General features: G+C 50.7%; 1 long non-coding RNA gene across 2 annotated transcripts; it reads right to left on the bottom strand.

The window, feature by feature from the left end:
* Positions 1-18,298: 18,298 nt before the first annotated feature.
* LOC133350666 (uncharacterized) lies at positions 18,299-27,184 on the bottom strand. Of its 2 annotated transcripts, none has more exons than XR_009756098.1 (3): positions 26,853-27,184; positions 25,685-25,829; positions 18,299-19,756 (listed from the first exon to the last, which is right to left on the bottom strand). It is a non-coding gene; the product is annotated as an uncharacterized LOC133350666 (long non-coding RNA). The 2 variants fall into 2 exon arrangements; XR_009756099.1 differs by lacking the exon at positions 18,299-19,756 and adding an exon at positions 21,827-21,960.
* Positions 27,185-27,410: the final 226 nt, after the last annotated feature.

The following is a 27,410-nucleotide window of genomic DNA, read 5'->3' as shown; positions in this document are numbered from 1 at the left end:
TAACATGAGTACTGCCGAATTGAAATGAAATGTGGACATTCTCAACACATTTGTCGGGCTGTACAATGAATTCCTCATTGGGCAGTGACGCAACGGATCATCACTTCCGGTTAGATAGGCAACGCTTTGTAAAAATTGTAAGAATTCGGCCGTGAAGTGGATATATCAAACCCGGCCATGGGAATGTGGAATCGCAGTACCACCGGTGGTTCTGTGCCACCGGCGGAACCGAGCGGATGGGTGACCCCGAAATCCTTTCTTGAACGTCAACATCTTTAACGTTCAGACGGAGCGGACCTTCCTCGCTTCGCGTGCGTGCGCGCCATCACGCGCACATTTCGCTTGAAGACGCAAATTATTATTTCTTCTTCTTTGTCATAAAAGGGCCAAAATGAAAAGAAAGAAAACGCACACACACACACGCGCGCGCACGTATCAAACCGAAATGGTGTTAAACCCAGCAGCTCCTCGAGGAATGTGTTGGGCAAATGTGCACAGCTCATGGCAGCTAAAGCTCTGACAGGCGATTGTGCCGGTGACAGCGCGAGGTGTTAGCGGAGCGATAACCTCAGCCTCGCAGCTCAGGAAAGGGGGCAGACGCTCGTTGCTTCGCCCGCTAATCCTCTGCGAATGCCGTGCGATTCAAAACACGGGGGGGGGGGGGCGGGGGGGGGGGGTGCCGAGGTCGTCAGTTGCCTCGGCGTGCTCGTAATGGCCGTGCGTGCTCGGATACGCTGCCGAGCCCGTTGCTCGCCAAGTGAGAATCTTGCGTTCGAAATTCGGCTTCAGCCAACTGCGATTGAACTGCGTCCTCGATGTGGCGAGGTGATGGGTTTAGCCCGGTCACTACACCGGTCACTGCACCAGTCACCACCAATACACCAGTGTCTAGAAAACTACACCAGTCACTACACTGGTCACTGCACCAGTCACCACCAATACACCAGTCACCACCAATACACCAGTCACTACACCAGTCACTACACCGGTCACTGCACCAGTCACTACACCAGTCACCATCAATACACCAGTCACCACCAATACACCAGTCACTACACCGGTCACTGCACCAGTCACTACACCAGTCACCACCAATACACCAGTCACCACCAATACACCAGTCCCTAGAAAACTACACCAGTCACTACACTGGTCACTGCACCAGTCACCACCAATACACCAGTCACCACCAATACACCAGTCACTAGAAAACTACACCAGTCACTGCACCAGTCACTGCACCAGTCACTACACCACACAGCTGATATTAACAATCTTATATTTTCTTCATAAAACGCAGCATTCTGGTTGTGAACAATAAATCGTTTGATTGACGCAAACTTCCAGACGTTGATAGTCAAAGATCCCAATTGTTAGATATGGGTCCACGTTTAACGAAAATCCATGTGATGCATAACACGAATTGATCATTTAATTATCGTCCGTTGTCCTTGTCTTCAGGAGTCAGAGCGGTGGTGCGACGGGTTAGCGCACCGCGCTCTGCGTCTGTTAAATAGGATACGCCAGTACCCGCGTGTTCGCGCAGTAATTCACGATTGCATAACCATCCGGAGACATGTGCTGGGAGGACGCCTCTTTTTTTCCACTGCACAAACGAACCGTTCCAGGCCGTGCCAAGCCAACCTGGCCCGGGGGGGGGGGGGGGGGCTCAGGAGGTACCGTGTCGTTTTTTTTCCACAGCAGACACGGAGCTGTGCCACTTTGTCGAGCTATCATCTTGTGGCCAGGTCGCTTCTGAAACGTCAGTTCATTTTCTTGGTTCTTTCGGTGAAGTCACGTAGAAGGGAAATAATAAAATAATAAAACATAATAGAATAATTCTCACGACGTTTCGGCCACAACGCAAGCAGCCGAAACGTCGTGAGAATTTTTTTATGATGTTTTATTTTTATTATTTTATTATTTCCCTTCTACGTGACTTTACCGAAAGAACCAAGAAGATGAATCCCTGCAGTCACGAAAGCTTTAAATCGAAATTCGTCAGTTCATTGTTCAGTGGGCTTTCGCTGGTAAAATAAAAAAAAAGTTTAGTTTGATTTGGATGTTTATTTTAAGTGATTTGTTTACCTTTCCTATACGTCGCACCGCTATCGTGTTTGTGTATGATTTGTTGTTTTAACGTTCTGACCCACTCGACATCTTTGACAAAGAGCGTTATAGCTCATCGGATTCTTCGAGTGTAAATAAACACTCTGATTATGAGTATAAACGCGTGTAGATGACGCGGTGATGCTGAACCCCCCCCCCCCCCCCCCCCCCCAGCGTACCGGGTGATGAACGCGTAATTAGCACCGCGCCTGGCTCTACGTGGTCTTGAGCGAGATACGGAGATCTTGCGAGGCCAGCGTAGAACGGTTGGGTTCTGGCTCGGCTTGGTAAATAGGCAGAGGAACACCACCTGTACCGCACAGACCGCAAGGGCCCCGACGCTGGCTTGGTTCGTAAGTGCCAGTGGAAAAAAGGGTTAGCCGGAGGCCCCAGGTTCGAACCCTTGTCACTGTCGCCCTGCCAGAGACCGCGGCTGCTTCTGAAGGGTCTTTAAGCGCGACCGTCGCACTGGGACTAATTTACGGGAGGGAAAACTTTTGAGTGCCGCATGCCAAACTTGTTTCTATTTTAATTGCGGTGTTTCGCTTAATTAATAATGCGCCATTATCCATGCATCATTGTCACCGTGCGGTGAACGAGCAGCACAACCACATGTTTAAAGAAATAAATATTCCGAAAGTTGTTCCCTAATTAGCGATTTTGTTGTTGTTGTTGTATAATTATTTTTTTCGTGATGGGAACATGTGGCATTGAAACATCTGTCAATGCTGTCATCGGTGACGAGCAAAGCACGTAGGAAAGAGTGCCATACAAGAAGCAGTGCCCTGTCTGTGGGGCCTGCGGAATTGCCAAGTGTCCTTCATTTTTCACCTACAAAGCAAAGGTTTTGGTATTAATCACGACAACACGTGAACACATACATATATATTTGTCCAACCTTTTTCCAGTCTATGCCCTGATACTCCTGCCAATACAGTTTCTAATGTAGTATTAGTCCAATTATTAATTATTGAAGAAAGTTACCTGCGGTAAGGCAATTGATTGGGATGTGTCGACTTTACCAAAGAATTGATTGGGATTGTTTCCTGTACGCATCTTACTACTTCTAGAAACTTCTTCCCACCGAGTGACATGCGTGTCCGTGGCACTGCGGTCAGAGTTCACGAAATCAGTAGAAGATTATTTTTAAATTTCAATGCCGTTTGGGCTCAGACTCAGCCAATTATCTGTCCGCGTTCAATATTTGAGCAACGCCTATCGAGAATTCAGCAGTGATTCTTCACTAATTCTCAGAGGGGGCCACTTTCGCCGATAAGACAGCATCAGTGTGAGGGCCGCCACGCATTTGGGTTTGACAGCATGATGATGATGGGGGGGGGGGGGCGGTGATTTCACGTTTGTTTGTTGTCGGGAGCCGCAAGTCAGGGGCCGCACTAAAGGCCACCAGGGGCCGCTAGTGGGCCCGCGGGCCTTGCAATGAAGAACACTGGACTCGGTCCGTCCCTACCATTGGAATGTGGAATTACCACCAGTGACTCAAGGCCACCGTTGAGACAGAGAGACGCTGACTCCCTCCAATGCTGCTAACTGCTGATGCTGGATGCGCTTTGTCGCCGGGAGTCTGGCTCGGTCACATCGGATGCTTACGCATTCTGTGTGCGCGCTCACCACTTGCGTGCATCGTGTGTGAACGCGCGTGCACGTGCGCGCGCGCGTGCGTAGGTGGCCCTCCTCGGGCGAGGCGTCGTGCGTTCGCCGTCGCATTGCTCCGCTTGTCGCCGCGCTCGCACGGATGGGTGCACACACCAGCACCTGACACGGTGACAAATCGCACACCTGGGCTGGAGGTGGGTGGTGGTGGCGGGGGGTGGCGAGGAAACGATATGCACGATGTGCACGCGCGCACACACCCACGGGTGCGATAGCAGAACGGCAAACATTGATTTACGACGCGGGCTCGAGAGCGCAACACAAGATGCGCACTCGCACACTCTAACAAAGACAAAGACCCCCCCCCCCGTCACCCCGCCGTGTAGCCTGCAAGGACTGTTCGGGCAAGTGCTGTTAGCGAGCACCTGTGAAGGCCAACAAGGCGCGCAAGAGGGTGATGTGGCCAGCGTCACCGCCAGCCTTCTCTGTCTTCCCCATCACTGCACCGGGCTACTCGTTGAAGGCCGGGTTGACATTTGGACGGTGCGTGTTGGCCGCGAATCAAACCCAGGTCACCAGGACGAAAGTGCAGTGCTTGAAACCACAGCACTGCAGCTCACACACACACAAAGATCCCCCGTTTAGCCTTAACAGACTGTCGGGGCAAGTGCTGTTAGCGAGCACCTCTGAAGGTCCGCAACGGTACACGAGGAGGTGGGTGACCAGCAACCACGCCCGTCCGCCTTTGTCTCCACCGTGGCGATATTTACACACTGCACCATGTGCTCATTTAAGACTGAGTCTACCTATGGGCGGCCCAGGACCGGGTTCAGATAATCGCCACTGGGTGTTGGCCAGTGAGCGGGAATCAAACCCGGGTCGCCGGGTCGCCGGGTCGCCGGGTTCGTAGCGCAGCGTAGCGCTAACCGCTACACCACCGCTCCCCGCGCACACGCGCGTGCGCGTGCTGTACACGCGCGCGCGCTTCGACGCACGTGGACACCACGTGTGCGAGTGCATTTGGTTCGGCGATGCCAGACCATTGCTTCTCAGCAGTTCTGCCCGTCGGTGAGGCTTCCTGCACGATGGTCTATCAACATTCGGAAGGAATGAAGGTGTCGTGAAAACGTCGGAGTGATTCTACTTACCTAAGAGGCTATATTTGAAAGTTGCACGCGCGGTGATGAGGGGCCGATTGGCGTTGTGTCACCCGCCCTCTGACAGACGCGCGCACAGAGACGAGAGTCTTGTCCGAGCGGTGATTTCACGGCATCGCGATGTCCGCTGGCCGCGACTCAAGAGGGTTCGTCTCGGCGCCAGCGGCGCGTGCTCTTTCATGCGACACCTGCTCCAACAGCGGGACCCACCCTCGCATCGTCGCGCGGCCAAAGCGCGTCCCGGGTGTTGGGTTGGGGCGGGTAGCGCTCGTCTCCCGTGTCAGCTCTGAGCCAGCGGAGGAGATTCCACCGCTCCTGGTGTGGGCACGCCCGTCGTCGTGTGCATATGAGATCCGGAGTTGCAATAGCACGCACGTGAGCCGAACTCAATTCTGCGGTGTTTCCGAAAACACAAATCAAATATGTTTAAGTCCATCGGCCTCTTGGCTTGCCAGACCAACATTACGTATGCAGCAAATTGAGTTCGTATGCAACGTTGTTGTTGTTGTTGCGTTGAACAGGTCCCCCTTGTTGAGATGTGAGCGCTCTTGCCAATTACAGCTGCGAACTCAGCAGCCGTTGTTTAACATGCTGTACGACAGTTCGTATGGTACTGGTAGAATTGAGTGTGAAATGTGGACGAAAAGTGTAACTTTAGGGGAGACGGAGCTGCAATGGCCAGATGAACTATGTTCGATAGAAGGGGAAGCTTCTTCCAGCAGCGGCGTGAGCAAGCCGCCGCAAAGGTTTTTTTTTCGTCGCCTTTATCTATTTATTGGTTGCACGGAGAAACACTCCCAGTCGTGGTGGCTTCATTCATTCCGTGCCGTGCCGTGGCGTTCCCAGCTCGACCGCGAGTGCCTCACCACGGTAGACGCCGCCGCCTGACCCGGTCCTCCCACTGGTGGTGGACACGGGGACGTGGCAGCTCCCTCTTATTTAAGGAACGAAACAGGAGGATGATTTATTTACACAAATCTGGGCTGTGGCCTGATAAAGCTGGTTGTAACCAGCGGCGAAACGTCGTACTCGGATTGTCAATGTTGTGGCTTGGCTCTCCAACACACCGGTGTGCTGTACTCGTGACGAATTTGCACGTTCTGTTTACGTGATAACCCTTTTTTTCTGCAATATTTTGCTGTCTTTTCTTGGATTTTCTGTTTCCACTCAGTCACATATTCACTTTAAGATGTTTTCTTGTACATGTTTTTGTTTTTTGTTGTTGCGGTTGCACCCGATTCAAGAGCCGAATGGCTCACAGGGCTATACCTAATAAATGAAACTTGAAAAACTTGAAACTTGAAACTTACTAGTTAGCTGTGTCAGGTGGTGGCGGGTTTAACGACACTTTTATATATTTACGCGATCTAACCCCCCCCCAAAAAAAAACCTGTATTATGGAAGACATCATCAGTGTGAGGGCCACCACACATTTGAAACCATTGGAGGTTTGACAGCAGTACGATGATGAGGGGTGTTGTCACGTGCTGTGTACTGTCGGGGGGCCGCAGGTCACAGGCCGCACTAAAGGCCACCAAGAAGGCCGTCAATGGCCCGCGAGCCTTGCAATGAAGGGCACTGGTTTAGATTATTGAGATTTGTTTGGCTGCTGATATACATTTCCACACGATGAGGTCGTGGGTTTGATGCCGACCGTGGCGCCTGCTGCTGTATATGTGGAGTCTGCGTGTCTCTCTCTCCCCGTGGTCGCATGAAAATGTATCCGGGTCCTCCGGTTTTTCCCTCCACATTTAGAATCAACATCACGCGTTTAGAGTATTTGGCTGCTAAACATTTCCACGTGATAAGCCACTTAGTCGAGGCTAGTAAATTGTGACCAGGTCGCTTCTGAAAAAACAAAGCTAATAGCTCGGTGGGCTTTACCTGGTAAAATAAACATAGATAGATATATATAAATATATGTAGTGATGTGCTTACCTTTCCGATACTTTACACTCCTGTCGTGTTTTTGTATTGTTTGGTGTTGCAACTTTCTGACCCGCTCCTACTGGACATCTGTGAATAAAGAGCTTTATAGCTCAACGGGTTCTTCTGATATACTTAAAGATGGAAAAGAAGAGTAGTTATTTCTGGCAATAAAACAGGTGCTAAGATGTTCATACGCGAAATCGATACGTTTTGCAAGGACACTGGTGAAACTAGGCCAGAAAGAAAGCTGTCTCTGGTGTAGGCCAATCAGTTTCAAAGGGCACGCCATATGTTATCAGAGCGTGTTTGTTAACATGTTCACCACAAGTACGTCTGGTTAATACAGACATGCTTCCTTGCAAAAGGTTTCTGTTTGGTGTTTGAATATCTCAACACGCGCTGTTTTATTGCCAGGAAGGGTAAAACCTATTGTCATTATTTTGCATTCTTTGATACTGGCAAAAAGGTCCCGTGACATAAATAAAGATTCTGACTCATCCTGCAGCCCGTTTTTCACTGGCACTCACTCACTCACCCCCCCTCATCCTGTGACTCACTCACACCCTGGCACACTCCCGTACACCCACACGCACCCACACCCACACAGACTCACACCCACACACACCCACACACACTCACACCCACTCACACCATTCACACACCCACACGCGCCCACACACTGAAACGTTGTAGAATAGGAAATAGAAGCCGTTCTGAACACTGCTCGTATTCACCCCCTTCGTGTGCCGTGCCGGCCTTCAAGATGCTCGCTCACAGCACTTGCCCCAAAAGTACGTGAAGGCTATACGGGGGGGGGGGTCTTCGTCTTTGTGTTGCTCGGAGTGCCAGTACGTGGTAGCGTTGTTGTATCACGACGCGGCGCCACCGCTGCGTGCGGTGACCCAAACTTGTCGACAAACGAGGCACGCACGGACAGAGGAGAATAAAAACCACACGGTGATGTACACAAAGCAGCCGTCGCATACACAAAGCAGCAGTCGCGTACACAAAGCAGTAGCCGCGTACAAAAAGCAGTAGTCGCGTACACAAAGCAGTAGTCGCGTACACAAAGCAGTAGTCGCGTACACAAAGCAGTCGTCGCGTACACAAAGCAGTAGTCGCGTACACAAAGCAGCCGCCACGTACACAAAGCAGTAGTCGCGTACACAAAGCAGTAGTCGCGTACACAAAGTAGTAGTCGCGTACACAAAGCAGTAGTCGCGTACACAAAGCAGCTGTCAAGCCGTGAGCGGCATTGGGGACGGCTGGGGTCACGGTGGGCCCATTGGTGTCTTCCGGCAAGGCTAAGGAACCTGCCTTACATTCTACATTATACATGTGCGTGTGTGTGTGCGTGTGTGTGCGTGTGTGTGTGTGCGTGTGTGTGTACACCGCTGCTGCCACTGCAATTACAAGGATCACTTGCAGGCCAGTGCCACCGAGGCGTGCCAGCCGAGCACTCGAGAAGCCCCGGGACAGCGCGGGGAAGGGGAGGCAGGGGAGGCCGGGGGGTGGGGGGCGTTATGGATATGCTGCCGTTAAACTTGCATGGGCACGCGGCTCCAGTGGACATCCCCTCCTTAGCGGTGAGCCCCGGATTGCCTCAACGCTTCCATACAAAGACAAAGATCCCCCCACCCCCCCGGGTAGCCTTAACAGACTGTTGGGGCAAGTGCCGTAGCACCTGCGAAGACCGGGTTGGGTGGCCAACACCACGCCCGCCCGCATTTGTCTCCCGAGTGGCCACGTTTTACACACCGCGCCAGGTACTCATTTGAGGCTGAGTCGACCTAGGGGAGGCCCAGGACCGGTTCAGATCATCGTCACCGGTGTTGGCTCTCGAGCGGGTATCGAACCCGGACGGCCGCGTTCGTAGCGCGGCGCGCTACCCGCGACGAGCGAGTTGACTCCGCTCTGCACTGCTGTCGGTGAACCCGTGACGCTCTACCAGAGAGCCCTCGTCACACCACGTGGCCTCAGTTGCACCTAGCCTGGCACATTGTGAAAATTACCTGCCACTTAGGAGAAGGGCGGCAGCTGCTGCTGCGTCTGTGTGCGCTGTGCGGTGTGGAATTGGGGGGAGCGGTGACGCAGTGGTCACTGCACTGCCCTGCATATATCTGGGATCTCAGTTTCGTTGCCACCCATGGTGATACAATCAGCGGTAAGTTGTATCTGCCCTCACACTGGGCCTCCCCTAGGTGACCTTCGCCTTAAAATTAACACCTGGTACATACTGTCAACGTATGCACCGGTAGTGACCACATTGCTCGGCCTGTGCGGCCTTAATAGGTGCTCGCTAACATCCCTTGCCTCTGGAGATTGTAATGCTAAACAGGGGACAGAGTGCTGTACTTTGTGTGTGCAAGTCTTCGAGTCTGCGTGTGTGCGCGCGCATGTGAATGCATGTACTTTGGAAAACAATAACAATTCCACGGAGTTAAATATTAAAACCGCGGCGTGGGTAGGGTAACAACAACTTAAAAATGTATGTCTGTGTTTATGTGCACATTGACAAGGAATAGTGGCCAAGGAATGGGGGGGGGGGCCTTGCGCACTGCAGTTATAGCGACCCAGGCTCGACTCCTGGCCATGATGAACTTTCATCACCAACGGGAGCAATCGGTGTCTGTGTGAATGAGTTAGCTGGTGCGCTGGAGAGGCAAATGTGGTGAGATTATATTTATTTTATTGCACGGTGCTGGGCCCCATCGCTGCGTTGAGTGCTCTGCAGGTTTCAGTGACGATCGTTACCTCTGCATTGATGCGGCGCGTAAATGCCTCGGCAACTCAAAGCGCCCTCCGTCCACATTTCAATCGGACTCCACAGACAACCCCGGCGCTAATTGGGAGATGTCCTACACGGATCGTGGTGCAGACGAGTGCCAGTCAAACAACGCTTTGTGATTACGGAGCGCCAAGTATACGACACACTTCGTTTGCTGTCCTTGCCCCCGCACCTCCGATTAACACGGGTTGGCCACGTACGGTGGGAAAGAAGTTCCACACACTACATCGTATAATCGTCGCGTCAGAGGGTGGAGTTTGGGGGGGGGCAAGGGGGGGGCAATGCCCACCCAAACTGGATACGTTTAATAATTGAGTAGTTTACAATTCATATTAAAACTAAATCATTTATGTTATTTAAAACTTAACAATTTATCCTAATGTGAGGGACCCCTGCCCCCCCTCTCCTCCCCAAATATAGAAATCAAACTCCGACTTTCGATGGTGCTCGTTTTTCCATTGGCCCTGCTGAGCCAACAGCGGGATCTCCACAGTCCGCTGGCAGACGTGAGATTCTCCAAACGGTGACCACTTCACTTTCCATGACGTGTGGTTCTCGTTGTATTGACCCCCCCCCCAAAGGGATGAGGGGCTGGGTCAACACGTGACCAGGAATTGAACTCCCAACTTTCAGATTGGAGCCAACTGTGTAGTCCACAGTGCCACCTGGTTACGTGTGAACAAAAACATGTGAGTGCACTATCATTAATTCAATTGAATACGTCAATTATTTTCATATGCTACTGATAATATAAGCATTCAGTATTTATGTATTTCGGAACTGAACGTGTTGGTTTGTTAACAATAGCGTGCGGTTACCATAAGAAAATACGTAATATTAAAAAAAACTTTTTTTTAAACACGCTTTAATTAAATGTACCGTACTAGTAATGGAAGTACTCCACGACTCCAGGAAGCTTACCATAACGTAAGGGACCGTGGTGAGTTACAGCCAACGTCAGTTGAGCGTGGACAATTAGACCCAAGCCGAAACATAACATATAAAAAAGAATGTTTAAAAATATGTATTTTTATTTTTAATGATAGAAAATAGCATTGTCATCAGTATGACATAGGTATACCAAATTTGCAGTCGATACCACATTGGGAAGTGGGTAAAAATGTAGTTACAAGATTTGAGGATACAACAGACAGAGTGAGTTAATAAAAAGCGTATAATAATAAAAACATAACTGCTCCATTTTTATTATATATATAAAAAAATATTTGATGGTGAGGTTACCGGACGACTCCGTGCTTTACTCAACACGAGAAACGAACAACTTTGTTCCTTTGACCCCCACACGCGGGGTTGGGGGAGGGGGGGGGCTGTGCCCCCCCACCGCGTGCGCCGTTTGCGTGGCCAGGAGTCTCGACAGACGTGGCCGGGAAAAATAAAAAGCGGCCCCCGTCCGCCCCCCCCCCTCCCCTCCCTCCCCTCCCTGCACACACAGAAAATACCCATTCCAAACTGGGTGGGGGAAAAGCGCCGTTTCTTTCACGAGCCTGCTGGGACTGCCTGGGACTTAGCCTCATTTGAAATTGTGCTGCGGCTGTGAATCTGTGGTCAATGGGGAGCTAATGCTGATGTATTTGCCGCGAGCACTTTTAATGGATCTGAGTGACAGCAGCGATTTGCGAGGGAGCCTTGCTGCAGGTGCTTTGGTTTACACACACACAAAAACAACTGAAATAAAATGACACATCGAAATTAATTTCAACTTAGTAACACAACTGCCACTTGTATAACGGGGGCCTCCCGAGATTATGCTACAGGGATGCCACGTATTTGGTAATTGTGCCAATGCCTTGGTGTCTATGAATTTCATTTTAGGATAAGAATAGCATTCCATCTGCAATGCGTTTACATGGAGTCACGCAGGGCTCACGCTCCTTATTGGCACTCGCCAAACAATCGTAAAAAAAAAAAACACGGAGATAAAGGCGCAGCCCTGCAATTGCGCTATCACCCCACTGCTGGCGAAAGGGCCTCCACTTCAGGGAGCTCTCGAGAGCGCCTCTCGAGTGTATTTGACCTACTGGACATCTGTGAAAAAGGGGCTTTGTAGCTCATCGGATTACTGCGGTGTAAATACATTTCCTGATTCTGATACTCTTCCACGCTGCCAGGCGTCTTGAATGGGATGCAATTACCCACACTTTGCCCCGCCACACGTGACTTGCCGATTGACTAACTGGTGACACCGTTTGCTGGGTGGACAGAGGCAATGAGGACGATTTAAGAGACGTGCTCCGTTGTTGACAACTGCCACGCCGGGAGATAGAATCAGCATCTCTATTGAGACTGGAGGAATCCGATGAGCTATGAAGCTCTTTTTCACAAGTGTCCAGGAAAATAAATGGAACCGGTGACCTCTGGATTGCAAGTCCATTGTGCTCACCGTTACACCGCTGTGGGAGCATTGTTTTAACGTTAGGCAATTTCAAAATGCGTCACTGATGAAAACACAAACAAAATTGAATATGTTCGAAATTAGTGTGACAAGTTGAAGAGGTATTTGCTGCGAGTAAATGTGTATTCAATCAATTGTCATTTATTGGCCTCGAAAGACAATTTTACTTTATTCATCTAAATTAATGTTGTTTAACTCATACAAGTTCCACGAATTGCTTTACAAAAATACAGAATTTAAATAGGATTCCAAAAATGCTAAGAGGTCCATTAATGATGGCCAAACTGAATTCACATTCACTTTGCTGCTGGTAAATAAATGCTACAAATATTCTCAGGCTTACTGGTCACATACATCTATTCGCCTCTGAAACATTTAATCCAATTTGCAAAGGCAGAGTTAAGTGCATCCACGCTCAAAGTACCGTTAAATAACTCATTAAATAGTGATGCACAGTGCTTTGTCAATCTCTGTTGAATGAAGGCCTCCCTGCGCCATGACGGTTATGGGAGGATAATTGACCATACTTGATCACTTCGCTGAGTGTGGGTCGGTTAAAGGAGGAGGGCCCAGCACGGATGTTAGCCATGGGCCAGGTTCAAAACGCAATCCACGAGCCTCTCCCCCCCCCACCCCCCATATCAAAGGCAAAGATCCCCCGTATAGCCTTCACAGACTGTTGGGGCAAGTACTGTTTGCGAAAACCTATGAAGGCCGACACGGTACATGAGGGGGTGGGTGGCCAACACCACGCCCGGCCGCCTTTGTCTCTCGAGTGGCGATGTTTACACATCGCACCAGGCACTCATTTAGGGCTGAGTCGACCTAGGGGAGAATGCCCAGGACCACTTCAGATAATCGTCACTGGGTGTTGGCCGTGAGAGGGAATCGAACTCGGGTGGCCGGATTCGTAGCGCTCCCCCCATCACGCCCCTACCCCTCCCTCTCATCACCCCCTAACCAACAGCCCCCCCCGGCTACTTAACCTCAAAGTAGCACGAGGAAGTGCAAAGACGGCAGACCTCAGCCTGTCGTGGGAATGTAAGGGCTGTTCAAAGTAAACATTGAAAGTCGCCGGGACCACGTGCGGTAGTCAAACGTCTGGCTAACAGGCAGGAGAGCTCGGAGTCGCGGCCGTGGTTCACTGGAGGCCGGGTTGCTCCGAGTTGGCAGATGGTGAGATAAGAGCGATTTTCCACACGCCCTCCCTTCAGTCACTCATCAGCGCCGCGACGGCCTCACGTGCCCTCATCCCACCCCTCCCTTGATTATTAACCCATGAGACAGCCATAGTGCGGACAAGCATTTTTCTTAATAGAATAGAACGTTTGTCCAACTCTCTACTGATTCGTTCTGTCCGGGGGGGGGGGGGGGGAGAAGAGAAGTCTCGTGTGTGTGGGGGGGGGGGGATTTAACACCCAGACATCGTTACAAACGGGTCAGCAGCAGCCTGCTTGCTGCACTGTGCCGTCCAATGCGCTCCTCGTCGGTGGATGCACAACGTGTGAGTGAGTCGCCACGTCACGAAGTTACTTTATGCCGGCAATGGTCACCTCTGAGACCCGATCTCCGCGGGCCTGCAGACCAAACGAAAGTCTAAGTGTTCACATTGAGCGTTGAGGCAAGCGCTCAACTCATATTTACAGCCCTAGGCCGGCTTTGGAAATTCCACATTTCTCTGGCGGGCGGGCAAGGATCTCCATAGGACAACCACTGCTGGACTTCCCCCACGAAGCGATGCCGATGTTTTTGTTGTTGTATCAACCTCGGGAGGGAGATGGCTGGCATCGACGAAGCCCCCGCGGACGACCTCACGACCCCCCCCCCCCCCGTACGCGACCCCCCCCCCTCCGTACGCGACCCCCCCCCCCTCCGTACGCGACCCCCCCCCCCCTCCGTACGCGACCCCCCCCCCCTCCGTACGCGACCCCCCCCCCCCTCCGTACGCGACCCCCCCCCTCGCTCTGTCGCCGAGTGACGCGGCGCGGTACAAGACCGTCAACGAGCCAACGAAACGTCGCGCGGACGAACCGCGCCGCGATCGATGGCGGGGGGAGTGGTGGTGGTGGTGGGGGATGATGACCCCGGCGGTCGGGCGGGCGGTCGGTGGCGTCCCCCGGCCCGGCTGTTGTCGCGTGCGGCGGGACGGGCGAAGACGGCGGAGGAGACGGCGGCCGCTGTCTGCGTGGCGGCCACCCAACTCCCAGGCGGGATGCGTCGCAGCTTGGTTCCTCCCCTCGTCTCCCCCCCCCACCCCCCCCGTGGGGACCCCAGAGGTTGAATAAGGGTGCAGCTGTCGTTCGCGCTTCCCAATTTTCCAGGGCGAGGTCCCGTCACCCCCCACGCACCCCCCCCCGCCGCCACCAACCTTTTGTCCCCATTCTCTTTTATTTCCCTTAATTTCAAATCTATCATCCCGTGCCGTGGCTTCCACACCTCCCTATTAGCGGTGGCGCTTCCCCAGACGCCGCGATCAGAAAAGCGTTTTCACTTCAAATTGTGGCGCGCCTGCCAAACGCGCGCTTTAGCCCCGCTCATCAAACGCGGCAGAGAAGGTGGGGAGAGGCTCGAGCTGGCGTCTGGGGACTTCATTATTCTGACTCATTATTTCTGCGTGATCAAACTGGCAAGTTTGGCAAGCGCGGGGCACCCGAGCCCCGTACCCCTGGGGATGTGCATTTTCCACCTTTGGCTGTATTTTTTTTTTTTACGGAATCGTTTACATGTGAGCCCGGCGCGCCTACCGCAACAACAACAACAAAAAAAACTGTCAAGTGCTTACGGGGCCATATCGTGCCTCCGTGACACCCGCTGTCAGCGCACGCTAAGTGCTCCCCCGCGCACGCCGAGTGGTTTCTTCCTCTCGCGCCGGTGTGCGCCGGCGAACGAGCCGACGCAAGTCCGATCTCTGGGGGGGGGGGGGGGGGGGATCTCCGGTCCACCTCCTGGGGAGAGGGGACTTCTGCCCCGTTGCACAAGAGACTCGACATGTCCATTACGAACCGGTAATGAAAGCCCACTGAGAGACGACGCCGGGCCACGTTTGAGATGCAGATGCCGCCTTCCCCCCCCTCCCGCTGCTGAATTTCTATCACGCCGCTTCAGAAGTGTTCGAATGAGCCGTTCAGAAATTCAGAAGGGGAAAGGAAATGTTAAATAGAATATCGGTTGTAACACCCCGGCTGTCACTGTGTGTGTGTGTGATAGGGGCGTGCAATTGCGATCCTTTCTGAAAGCAAGATTCACTGTGGAACTCAAGCTCACATACACAACAGATTGGTGGCATTTGACAGTTCATTTGTAAAGCTTTTCTCGTCGGCTGGACCCAGTTAAATTAATTGTTAATTTTTGTTGCAATTATATTTGCACTCTGTGAAAGCATTTTTAGCAATTCTCTTCTATTTGTTTGCAACGCTTCGAGTCACACTTCAGTCATAATTCGGCAATGCATTGTGGGAAGTCTGCAGTGGTTGTGCTATGGAAATACTAGCACCTGGCCTGGGAATGTGGAGTTGCCACTGCTGGCTCACGGCCACCGTGAGGATAAGCGCGAGTCACTCCTCTGGACGGCTGCTGTTCACTTTCCACGAAGTGGTACTCACTTGATCACATCCAGATGAATGGATGATGAGAGGCCAAGTTGATCCGAGGCTGGGATTTGACCTCACAACCTTGCCACTGTGAGTCGATCACTCTAAATGCAGCACCACCCAGCCAACCAGTACTCGAGGATGATTCAAATTATTTAATTGAACGTCTTCAATTGAGTCTCACGTTGCCCTGTCGTTCGCGTGCTGCATGTATAAAGCAGAAAATCCAATGCTCATCCTTCAGAAATGCTGATGTTGTTCAGTGTCACAGACTGCAAACACAAGAAGCAATGTTGGCATTCTTATAATTCAACATTAGCGTCCAAAGCTCATAGAGTCAGACTAAAGCAGTGTTTGTGTTTCTCTTGTTGATGCTGGAAGCTCGGAGCCAGACTGACACCCTTAGGATTCATCCCGTTCAGCATTGGTGCTCAAGGCTCAGAGGCCCCGAACACAATAGAGTCTGATTCAATTTGGTTTTATATGGCATTAAAATATAAAGTGGATCCTCACTTAATAGACCGGCTTGCCAGCTTGTTATAGTGCAAACTGACACTAAGCTCCCAGCGGAGAGCGATTATTAGCATCTAGGATGGAGTAAGTTTATATGAAACCGGCAATGACATACGTGTTAGACTTTCCAAAACCCCGGAGAGAGCTTCATACAGTGTTCTCTTTGTTGTTATTTTATATTCAGAGGAATAATGGAGTCATACTAATATTTTGCTGGGTGAATTTGATCATGCCTGAGCATTCACGCGAACTCATTTGCAGGTGAGTTTAGAGTGTGCGCGAGGAGAGGAATGAGGTGCCTGGTGCTCTTGTTGTTTATTGCCACGCTCGAACGTATAATGAATGGGCAGTGCTCATTTCTCTCAATCAAACCCTGAGCCAATGGTAGAAATTCCTCGATTCTATGGCAGGGAGCGGTCTTGCCACAAAAAAGTCTACACAGGTCTTCCGACAAATGATTACTCATCGTATCGAGCCCGAGATGGACATTAATTGACCATCCCTGAACGGAACTGAGTTGAGCTCACTTTCAGTCGGGCGCTGACAAATCCTACATTTCTACAGTGAGAAGAGTCTTTAAATTGAAAAACTACTCTTGAAATTCCACGGGATAGTACCTATTTTAGAATCATGTAAAAAATTATAATGGTGGGTGTTGATGATGATGGGTTAAACTGACCAGCCCCAATCGGGGAATGAACTTGCAACCTCCTGATGGTGAGCACTTGGAGTCATTGTGTCGCCCGGTGCCACATTGTAGAAAAGCGGGGTTGCTGCACTTGCTGGTAACCAATTACTTTGTTGGGTACAACCAGTGGGAGGCTGTACCGTTCTTGAAGCACGGAGCCTTGTATGTTTGTACGTACGTATGTTGAACTTCTTTCGCGCCGTACGTAGCCAACTGTGCGAATTGGAGGTGCGAGGGAAGGACAACAAACTAAACACAAAAAGCATTTCTAAAGAAATTAGTTTTCAATCTCGATTTAAAAGTGCATTGATCTAGTGGCTTTCTAATATTGGAAGGAAGAGCGTTCCAGACGGCCGCCGAAGCGCATCTGAAAGCGCGCGATGCAGTGACTGCCATCACGATAGCCTCGCACCATAAGAATGGCACGAACACCAAAAGCACTACGGTAAATTAATATTTATTCTTATTATCATTATAACCTGCAATCAGTTCAAATACTGGTGCTTGAGGGGGCGCCGTGGTAGTGAGGTGTTAACTCCCTCGCCTGGTATGAAGGAGGTCGTGGGTGAGAACCAGACCCTGACGCCTGTATATTTGGAGTTTGTGTGTCTCTCTCTCTCTTCCCGTGGTCGCGTGGATTTTTCCCCAGGTCGTCCGGTTTTTACCTCCACATTAAGAATCATGCGTTTTGGGTATTTGGCTGCTGTAATTTTCCACGTGATAAGCCACTTCGTTGGGCTGTCGTTTGTGGCCACGTCGCTTCTGAAGAAAGATCTGTAAAGCTCAGTGGGCTTTAACTGGTAAAATACATTCAGACGCTGTCTCCCCGACAGACCTGGTCTTCACCTGAGGACGGCTGCTTGCGTTGCGGCCGAAACGTCGTGAGAATTATTTTATTATGTTTTATTTTTATTATTTTATTACTTCCCTTCTACGTAACTTTACCGAAAGAACCAAGAAGATGGTAAAATACAATTTTAAAAGTTTAATAAAGAAAACAATTTAATAGCTTGGTGGATGATAACACCACAGGACCGTGAGAAGCTGCGGCGCCTTGGGGAGGCCTTCATCCAGCAGTGGATCGATCTTGGCCGACGATGACGATCGCAGTGATCTGTGCGAGGCTGCTGCTGCTGCTGCGCAGAGCTTGTTGGAGTAAATCAGTGGCAAGTTTTTTTTCCCCGCAGAAAGGGGGGAGGGAGTGGGTTGCGCGAGCCCCGTGGGTGCCCCCCCCATCCCCCCCCCCCTCTGGACGGGGTTTATCGTAACGCCGCATCGCAGCTCCTCTCGCCGGGGTCGCAACGCCGCAAAATCGAGAGAGAAAAGCCAGGTCGGAGGTGAGAGGGTGCAGCGTGACCTCTAACCCCCGCTGCTCAGGCGGGGCAGTTCCCAGGAGCCGCACTGCTCACAGGGGCAATCTCACTCCTTATTGGGCAATGGGGGGGGGGGGGGGGGGGCTCGCTGAACCTTATCAGATTTCCCATTACCGACGTGGGGCATTCCAACAGCCGAAACGTTTCTGCGCTGAACTCTGTGTTACTCGGGGGTACAAATTGAGCTTTGGGTGAAGGCGCACTCAGAAGGCTGAGGCTACGGAGACAGGATTGGGATATTTAAATCGCGTGAAACCCCTTCCCGTGCTGTCGAGGTCACTGCGACGCACAGCACTGCCAACGGAGCGTTCCCCTTTCTGCATCGTGGAGGACATTAATCGAGCGTTTTTTTTTTGCGTGCCAAAAAAGTGATTCAAAGAAATATTTGGCCAAATGTGTGATTTGTTGGAGGCACTTCATGTCATTTGCAAGCGAGGGATGGGGATGCACACGATGCGTCTTGAGTGAACGAAGGTGCAATTTTGATACTGTTGCAATAAATGCATGCAAACTATGTAGCCCGTAACGGCCAGAAGATCAAAATGCGAATAGTTTAAAAAAAAAAAAATCTGAATGATTTCTATGAAAATGTATTTCATAAACCATATAACTATTTTTAATAAATTAGATTTTTTCAGAATATTTTTACGTGTCAGTCTTGACCTCGTGGTGGAAGTTCCATCTTCCTATGTCAGGAATCAGTCGACATAGTGGTACTAGTTTTATTGACCCCTGCTAATGGGAGTTGATAATTTTATAATAACCACAATCATCTTTTTCAGGAGGGTTCTGCCATGTTTCCGTAATAAGTTTAAGTCTATTTGTTACACGGAGTAATTCCACAAAGATGAAAAAACACAAAAAAACACTAAAAAGACAAAGACAGAAAAACATCGACACTGCAGAGAACGAGTACAGCAGGAGTCCTTTAGAAGTATTGCACAAATAGTCGCTGCGGCAGGCGGTGATGATGCTACGCATTATCCCAATTATATCATTGGCAGATAATTGTATCAGCATGTTTGGCCAATACCAGTCACTATTATATATTTATATATAGTTTTTTTGGGGGGATATGGGAGGAAACTGGAGAATACAGAAGACACCCATGCAGAGTAGGAGGAGAACGTTTTTCTATGTTGAACTTCTTTTGCACCGTACGTAGCAAATTGTACAAAGGCGCCCGAATCAGGAATCTAACCCAGTTCCCTTCTTGTTGTGAGGTTGCGAGCGTGACCACCACGCTGCCAACCTGCCCGCCTACCTGGATGCATATTTGCGTGTAATTATATTTGACTTAAAAAAGCAGAAAATAAATTAACATTGTCATGAACGTCTGTGGTCAATTTACAAAACCCATACAATAATGCCGCCTAATTAGGACCGCTACATTAGCAGAACAGGAATTGGCTACTGAAGATAAAATGATGAGCGTGTGATTGTGAAATGGTAAACATGTGCGGTCATGGTTCCTTAAACGTCGGAACTGTTTTTGAGTCAAAAGCAGTTTCTTGGCAGTTTTCATTTCGAGTTGCATTTTTTCCAGGATGTTTTTTTCTTCTCTCCTCCATTCTTTCTGCAATCGCTGCAAAATTGAATAAAGTTTCACTGCAGGAAAATGCGCTGCCATAAAAGAACAAAAAAACATCACACTTTGAAAACCCGGGGACATTTCATACATGTAAGGGGCCATACATTTAGTACGTACGCATGGAGGGGGAGGGGGGTTAACCCAAACGCGTTCGCTTGCGTATGGGGGGGTCTACTGACAATGTACGTACACATAGGGAACGGGGGGGGGGGATAGGGGGGGTGAAGCCTCGATAATAAGGTGTCTACGTTGGCCTTCAAAGGAGTTAGATAGTCCGGCGGTGGACTATCTGTTTGCTTAAACACGTTAATATTATTATACATCCTTGATCGTTTCTGCGTGGATTACATATCGGCCGTTCTATAGGATTCGGGGGCGGGGGTGCGCCCAGCGTACGTACGCAGGTGGGGGGGGGGGGTGTTAAAAGTCCGCGTGCGTACAGGGAGTGGGGGAAGGGTCAAGTTTTGACAGATTTTTACGTACCTACTCAATGGATGCCCCCTAAGTGCGTGTTTGTGTGTGTGTGTTTGTGTGTGTGCGTGTTTGTGTGTGTTTGTGTGTGTTGTGTGTGTTTGGTTCACAGTCAAGTGTGTGCGTGTATGTATAGACCATTGGTTGAACTACGTCTTTTAGGCATTGCAAGTTCAAATCCAAACCTTGGCTGACTCATCCGATCATCATTATCAGCATCATCAACCCGGTATTGATAATTTGAGTGCAATTTGGTGGTTTTATTATGAAGATCCTGACCCCCATCATAGTAATGTGGCATTTCCTCCCCTGGTTTAAGATAAACACTTCCTAATGCCCCTTTGAGCAAGGAGACAAATTGACTTGGCCTTTCAATGCAGAGTAACCTAGCCAACGTCTGTGTATGTAGTTGCGTGTGTCTCTGTGTTTTTGTTTGCCTGTGTATTTTAGTGTGGGGACTGGTAGTGTGGTGATTAGCACAGTGTACTTCAAACCCAGCGACCCGAGTTCGATTCTCGCTCACGGCCAGCATCAGTGACGAATGTCTGAACCGGTTCTAGGTTGACTCAGCTTCAAATGAGTAACTGGTGTGGTTTGTAAAACATCAGCAAAGGGGAGACAAAAACGACCTCGCGTGGTGCTGGCCACCCAACCCCTCGTGTGCCGTGCCGGCCTTCATAGGTGCGGATCGCGAACAGCACTTGCCCCCAAAAGTATGTTAAGGCTATACGGGGGATCTTTGTCTGCGTCTATGCATATGCACAATCGCTGCATTTAAAAGGTGGACGGAACAAAAGAAGCATTGTACACAAATCCACGCGTCTTTGCCTGTGAATGCCGACGTGAGCCGTCTGATAAACGGAACGTCAAACATCCCACGGCATCACTCGGAAGAGGAACGCCCCGCGTCCGAATGTCGTAGCCCAAGAATCAAACGCCACCCCGCCGCTCGCGTCATACCGCGCACGTCAAGAGTGCGCGCACCCTCCCACGAGCGGAAATTCCACATTCACATGCTGGGGACCAGTCTATGGGGGGGGGGGGGGAGAGGGGTAAGGACTGTCGGCTTCCCACAAAGGTGGTATTCATCTTGCCAGAAAGTCAGCCGTCTGTCGCGAAAGAGATCATGGATCTCACCTGGGCCTCTCTCACCTGGTTAAATAAAGGACGCCGACTCGAATTGATGCCCCCCCCCCGTCCCGCCCCCCACCTGCATCGAGTGTCCTACATTTGCGGCGTCTGAGCTTGAGTTAGGGCTTTAATGAAATTTCAATTTGGCCTCGGCGGTGTCGACACTCGGCTCCATGGGACAGCGCTCCTGGCCCGGCTCCAAGCCAAGCCAAGTCTCCGCCCCATATTTCATTCGCCGTTATTTATTTATTTGTATGCTTACGTGGATATGGCCCCTATTTATTTTCTCTATTCATTCATCTATCCCTCTTCTGGGGGGGGGGGGGAGGAGGGAGGGAGCTTGGAAAGCTGAGTGACAAGCGAATTAGTGGTTAATCTGTCCCAGAATGGCCGTGTTGTGTTTTTTTTTTAGTGTGTGTCGCTGGGTTTTTTTTTGTCAGCAGAATTTCTCTTGCCTGATGTGGCCTCGCCAGGGGGAGAGGCGGCGTGCGCGTCAGCCCAGCGGTGCCGCGCGTTCACGCGTGCCGCGCGTTCACGGCCCCGCCGGCCACTTCGTCCGGCCGCTGTGTGGGCGTGCGTTAGAACCCTGGCTCGCGCTGGGTTACAATCAGAAGGTGTATTTATACTGGGGGAATCCGATGAGCCATGAAGCTCTTTTTCACAGATGTCCACTCGTTTTTACAGATGTCCAGTAGATTATCGGGCTGATTCTGGTCATCGGCATCGACGCAGCTTTCATGCGTATGGCATCAAAATGCGATCGCATTTTAAGTCGTTTTTACAAAAATGAAAGGCGTATCGATGTGCTCCGACTGCGATATTGTCTTGATAAGCTTTTTTCCGAACTTTCTTTGAGCTACATTCCAAAGTGTACTGTGATCACACACAAAACATCGTTGTTGACAAATGCATCCCTTGGGAAGTCGCTGGTAGCTACCCTGACGAAAGGCTGGCCCCTGCCATAGGAACGTGGAATTTTTATACGACGGTCGCCAGTGGGTGGCAAATTGTCTCCCTGCTCGATCGAGCGGTGCCAGGGAGTCGTTTCGCCTCTGGATTTTCACCGAGACCACCGCATCTGCAACTTAACCAGAGCAGCCCCCCCCCACCCCTCCATTATCTCAACACTCAGTACAGGAGACCGCCCTGAGAATGAATGAATACCCATGCTGATGATGGAATAACACCCGCACACCTGCACAGGTGTCTGCGTAACCTACTTGCTGTTCTAGCTCACGGAGACGCCGCCTCCTTGGCCCCGCAAGGTGAGCGCCGACTCGCGCGCATCACGGCTCCATCTCGACGTGATCCATCGACCCCCCCCCGCTCCGCCCCGCTCGCCTGTCTGAGTGGACCAATGAGAACCGAGCGGTGTGCGGGCGACGCGTGCTGGGGCACGTGTCACGTGGGCGGCCGGATGCCCCCCCCGCCCACTCTGCACCCTCCCCTCCCACCCTGCTGGCTCGCCAGGTGAGACACGTGGTGTCGCTCCAGATATTTGCCTCTTTGCGCCGTGGTCACCGCGTGCCATTACGAAATTAAGGAGGTGAACAATGACTCGATTGAGTTGAATGAAATATACATTTGCATGAGTGGAGGGAGGGAGGGGAGGGGAGGGAGGGAGGGAGGTCACTCGTCATTCTCCAGGGTGGAGTTGTTTGTCTTCAACAGCCACCGGTGACCTCTTGCGGCGTGACTTACGGGGCTGGCGTCGTGATGGCAGATGCGTCTTGTTTGACGGAATCTATCCCGCACGGCCACGGTTTTAACTTCAAACCTACCCACTGTGTCCTCGCCTGTAAGTACATCGTCGCATATCCGAATCTTCGCATATCCGACCCGACCGATTGACTGCTGACACCGGTGCAGTGTTTGTGCACGATCGGGTAGCGGTGATCTTCTAGAGATGTTCTGATATCCGATCGTTTCACACATCTGCCTATACGTCAGTCCACAGAAAGTTGGATTTGTGCGACATAATGTACAACTCTTCAACAAACTAGAAAGGACTATATATTATATTGCGATTCGAAGTTCGCTTTTTGAAACATGTATACGTTTCTATACATCATGTCAATTTAAATGCCTTTAAATTTCCACAAAAAAGTGAATTGGGAGCCCAGTAACATCCTGGTCTAAGATTTCCTACCGTGGTAAGCAGAATGAAACACATCCGGCCCCATCAGCTGGGCTTAGTTTTTTTTTCAATAAGGAACAAAAAACTTGTTTTGAATCGGCGTTAGTCAAAGTGCAGAGTGTGTGTGTCTCTCTTGCAAGTCAAACTTCAACTGTCGTGTTCTGGATCAATGCTTACGTTCTTTGTCATTTGAGTCATCATCATTGTCATCATCAAAGCTTGAGATAAAATCAAGGTGAACCCCTTTTGGAAAATAATTCTGGGTAAATGTAAAAAAAAACAATAATTGTCCACTATAGAATAACATTGTCCAAAATAGAATATATATGAATGAAAAATATTATCGAAACCAAAAGAATGCAAATCTCTGGCCAACGACTCGGCAACACCAGCCAGTGACGCGAGATTATTGACGCGAGGCCTGCGGTGTTCGGGAGTCACGTGACCGTGTCTCTGATAACAGATGCAGGTACCCGTCATCTCAGATTACTCCATGTCCAGTTTGTAGACAGATGACAATCACTCGTAATTTTCTAGGTTTTTGTTATCATGTCATTTTTGTCTTTTATTAAAATTTGCGTTGAGTGCTTGTTACGATAAAGCGATATACATCTGCAACTCAACTTTTTACGATTCATTTATTTTACCAGCTAAGGCCCACTGAGCTATACAGCTCTTACGTATTCATTTCCGATAATTCGTCAAGAAGAAAGGTTTTCGTACGCCAATATCATTAACCGCGAAATTTGCCATTCGCGAACATCTCTGAAATCGTGTTCCCCGCCGCGAATGGCGAGGGAACACCGCATTTGTTTCCCTGTGCGGCGCCGAGTAAAGAAGCCGCGTGCGCCACGAACGCCACGAACGCAGCGGTGGTCGCGTCAGCCCGGTCAGTCCGGCTCCCGAGCCAGCGCCACGTGCGCACACACAATTGAGACTCGAGACTCGCTCTCGCCACTCTGGGACATTCCCACGTGACTGGCATCGCGCGGCTCGGCGTAATGTCCTTGCTTCTTTCGGTAAAGTCACGTAGATAGAAAATAAAAATAAAAAATGATAAAAATAAAAGCAACAACAAAAAACCCCACGACGTTTCGATCGCAACACAAGCGGTCGTGTTGCAATCGAAACGTCGTGTGGTTTTTTTTTCTTTCATTTTAAATTTATTTTGTATTAGTTTTAATTTTTATTCCATTTTATTTGCATTTGCTATCCACGTGACTTTACCGAAAGCGACCAAGAATATGAATTCCTGCAGTCACGAAAGTTTTAAGTCGAAGCTCAGCGTAATGTCATGTTCTTCTGCTTTAGCTGCCCCCCCCCCCATCACACGTTCTCTCTCTCTCTCTCCCCTGCTTATTGCACTCCCTCTCTCTCACGCCGGCTCGCTCACTACTCAACCGCACGCACATGCACAGACAAAGATACCCGTGTAGCCTTAACAGACTGTAGGGGCAAATGTTATTAGCGAGCACCTATGAAGGCGCACGAGGGGTGGGTGGCCAACACCACGCCCGGCCGCCTTTGTCTCCCTAGTGGCGATGTTTACATATCGCACCGGGTACTCATTTCAGGCTGAGTCGACCCAGGGACCGCCCAGGACCAGTTCAGATAATCGTCACCGGTGTTGGCCATGAGCGGGAATTGAACTCGGTCGCCGGGTTCGTAGCGCAGCGCGCTAACCGCTGCACTAACTGTTGCACTACCGTGCACTATACACACACGTGCAAAGACACACACACATGCACACTTCTGCAGAAATACGCATATACAGACCCACACACTCGTACACACGCACAACACAAACACTCTGCACACACATATCATGGGACCTTATGTTACCAGTATCAAAGTATGAAAAAAAGGAATAGGTTTTACACTTTCTGGCAATAGAACAGCAAGTAAGATGTTCAAACACCACAATAGAAACCTTTTGCAAGGAATCGTGTCTGCATTAAGCACATATATGTGTGCTGATTCTGTTTTATTGCCAGAAAGGGTAAACCCTATTCTTACTTTTCATACTCTCCACACTTGTGCACTTCCACTTGCATGCACTTGCAGCCATGTGTAAAGCAAATACAACCGACAAAGTGTCCTCATGGATCCTTGAAGCGAATGTAGAGGCAAGAGCCATCACTGGCACATAGCACACCGCATGAGGAGGTGGGCGGCTACTATACCTTAATCGCCTTTGTCTCCGCGCTGCTGACGTCCCAACCCAGGATCGGTTGGGACATCACTCGCCGCTGATTTCAGCCGTGAATGCGATCCCCGTGCCACCGTCAACGTCACCGTGCCTGCGATCTGCACGTGACCACGTGCTTGCTGTGTGTGTAGGTAGGTGGATGGGCAGCAGGTAAATGGGTTAGAGAGATGTAAATAGACAGCAAAATTGTAATAATAATAATGACAGTATTCAGATGCAGGATAATCGCTGATTATGAGAATGGTTGTAATTTTCAAAAGCAAAATCTCACCATTTATGGGACTTTTTTTCCCCCCCATTATCACAATGATGAAAGCCTATTCTTACATCTCACCACATGTGTAAACGACTTTGCAATGTGGTTGTCATCCATTTGCATGTCCCACCCTCTCTCTGGTTGTCTTGCTGTCTGTTCATTCGCCTCGATGCTTGTCTGTGAGTCGGTTCATTGATGTTGATCCTCCGCTGTCTGTAAATCTGTCTGTCAATCTTCAAGTCTTCATCTGCCCATCAGCCCGTCTCTCCATCTGTCTCCGTGTATTCACCGATCCATCTACCGACCGACCCGGCTCTTCTCTTTCCACTCTTTCCTTTCCTCGTCCCCTGTCCTCCCCCCAGCACTTCCGATCAGCACGGTTGGCTATGTAGGGCGTGAAAGAAGTTCAACATACACGCGTGCATCCAGTTTCATCAGTGTTTTTTTCCCCCTCTCTCTTCATCCACCAGCCTGACCCCCCCCCCCCCCCTATCCTGCTTCTACCGATCCCAACAACTCTATCTCACCCCCCCCCACGCCGTCCACATCCTCAGCTGCCTCATCTCTCCAGGTCTAATCCCTGCGCGGGGAGGTCAGAGGTCGCAGGAGCCCCGCGCCTGTTGGCCGCCACTTTTCGACGCTAATTACACCATAACTCACCCCGGGCCCGCCGCTTTAAGCAGGGCTCGCAACGCGCTACAAATTGGTGACAGATGAGAGACATAAAACGCCTCGGGGAAAGAGGCAAAAGTCACAGAGGCAGCATTAGTCAAAGCGAGGCGCGGCGCGCCGCCCCCGGCGCGTCCCGAACGGCCGCCCGGCCGCTCCGGCGTGGGCCACAAATTGAAAGCGCGCGGGTCGGCGATGCGGTCGCGCGTGCACCTACTAGGACCTCTCACGCCACCGCACGTAGTCGGCCGCGGCAGTCGGAGCGACGCGTCTTTGCTCGTCGCTTGCGTCGCGGGAAGAGGCGGCGGCCGCCGCGGTTGAGCTCAGCGCGCGACCCCCGAGTTTCGATTCCCGCTCACGCGGCCGACGTCGGCGAAGGAGGTGTCTGGATCCGGTGCTGGGCCGCCCTCCCCGAGGTCGACTCGGACTTGAATGAGTGCCTGGCGTGCTGCGTCAACATCGCCACGAGGGAGACGAAGCCGGCCAGGCGTGATGCTCGTCGCCCACCCACTTGTGTTGTGCTGTGTTGGCCTTCATAAAGATAAAGATCCCCCATATAGCCTTAACAGACTGTAGGGGCAAGTGCTGTTAGCGAGCACCTGGCCTTCATGGGCACTTGTTCACAGTTATTGCCCCAATAGTCCGCTAAAGCAGTAGGGAGGGGGGGGGGGGGTGCGGATCCTTTTTTGTTTGTTAGTGTGTGTCAGTGTGTATCGGTGCGTGCGTCACACTCGTGGAGTAAATACGACTGTGAGCCGATCATTCTGCCACGGCG

The sequence above is a fragment of the Lethenteron reissneri genome, chromosome 34, assembly GCF_015708825.2.
Source record: "Lethenteron reissneri isolate LAM-NWPU_2019-01 chromosome 34, ASM1570882v1, whole genome shotgun sequence".
NCBI lineage: Eukaryota > Metazoa > Chordata > Hyperoartia > Petromyzontiformes > Petromyzontidae > Lethenteron > Lethenteron reissneri.
This window is presented reverse-complemented; position numbering and strand designations above follow the sequence as displayed.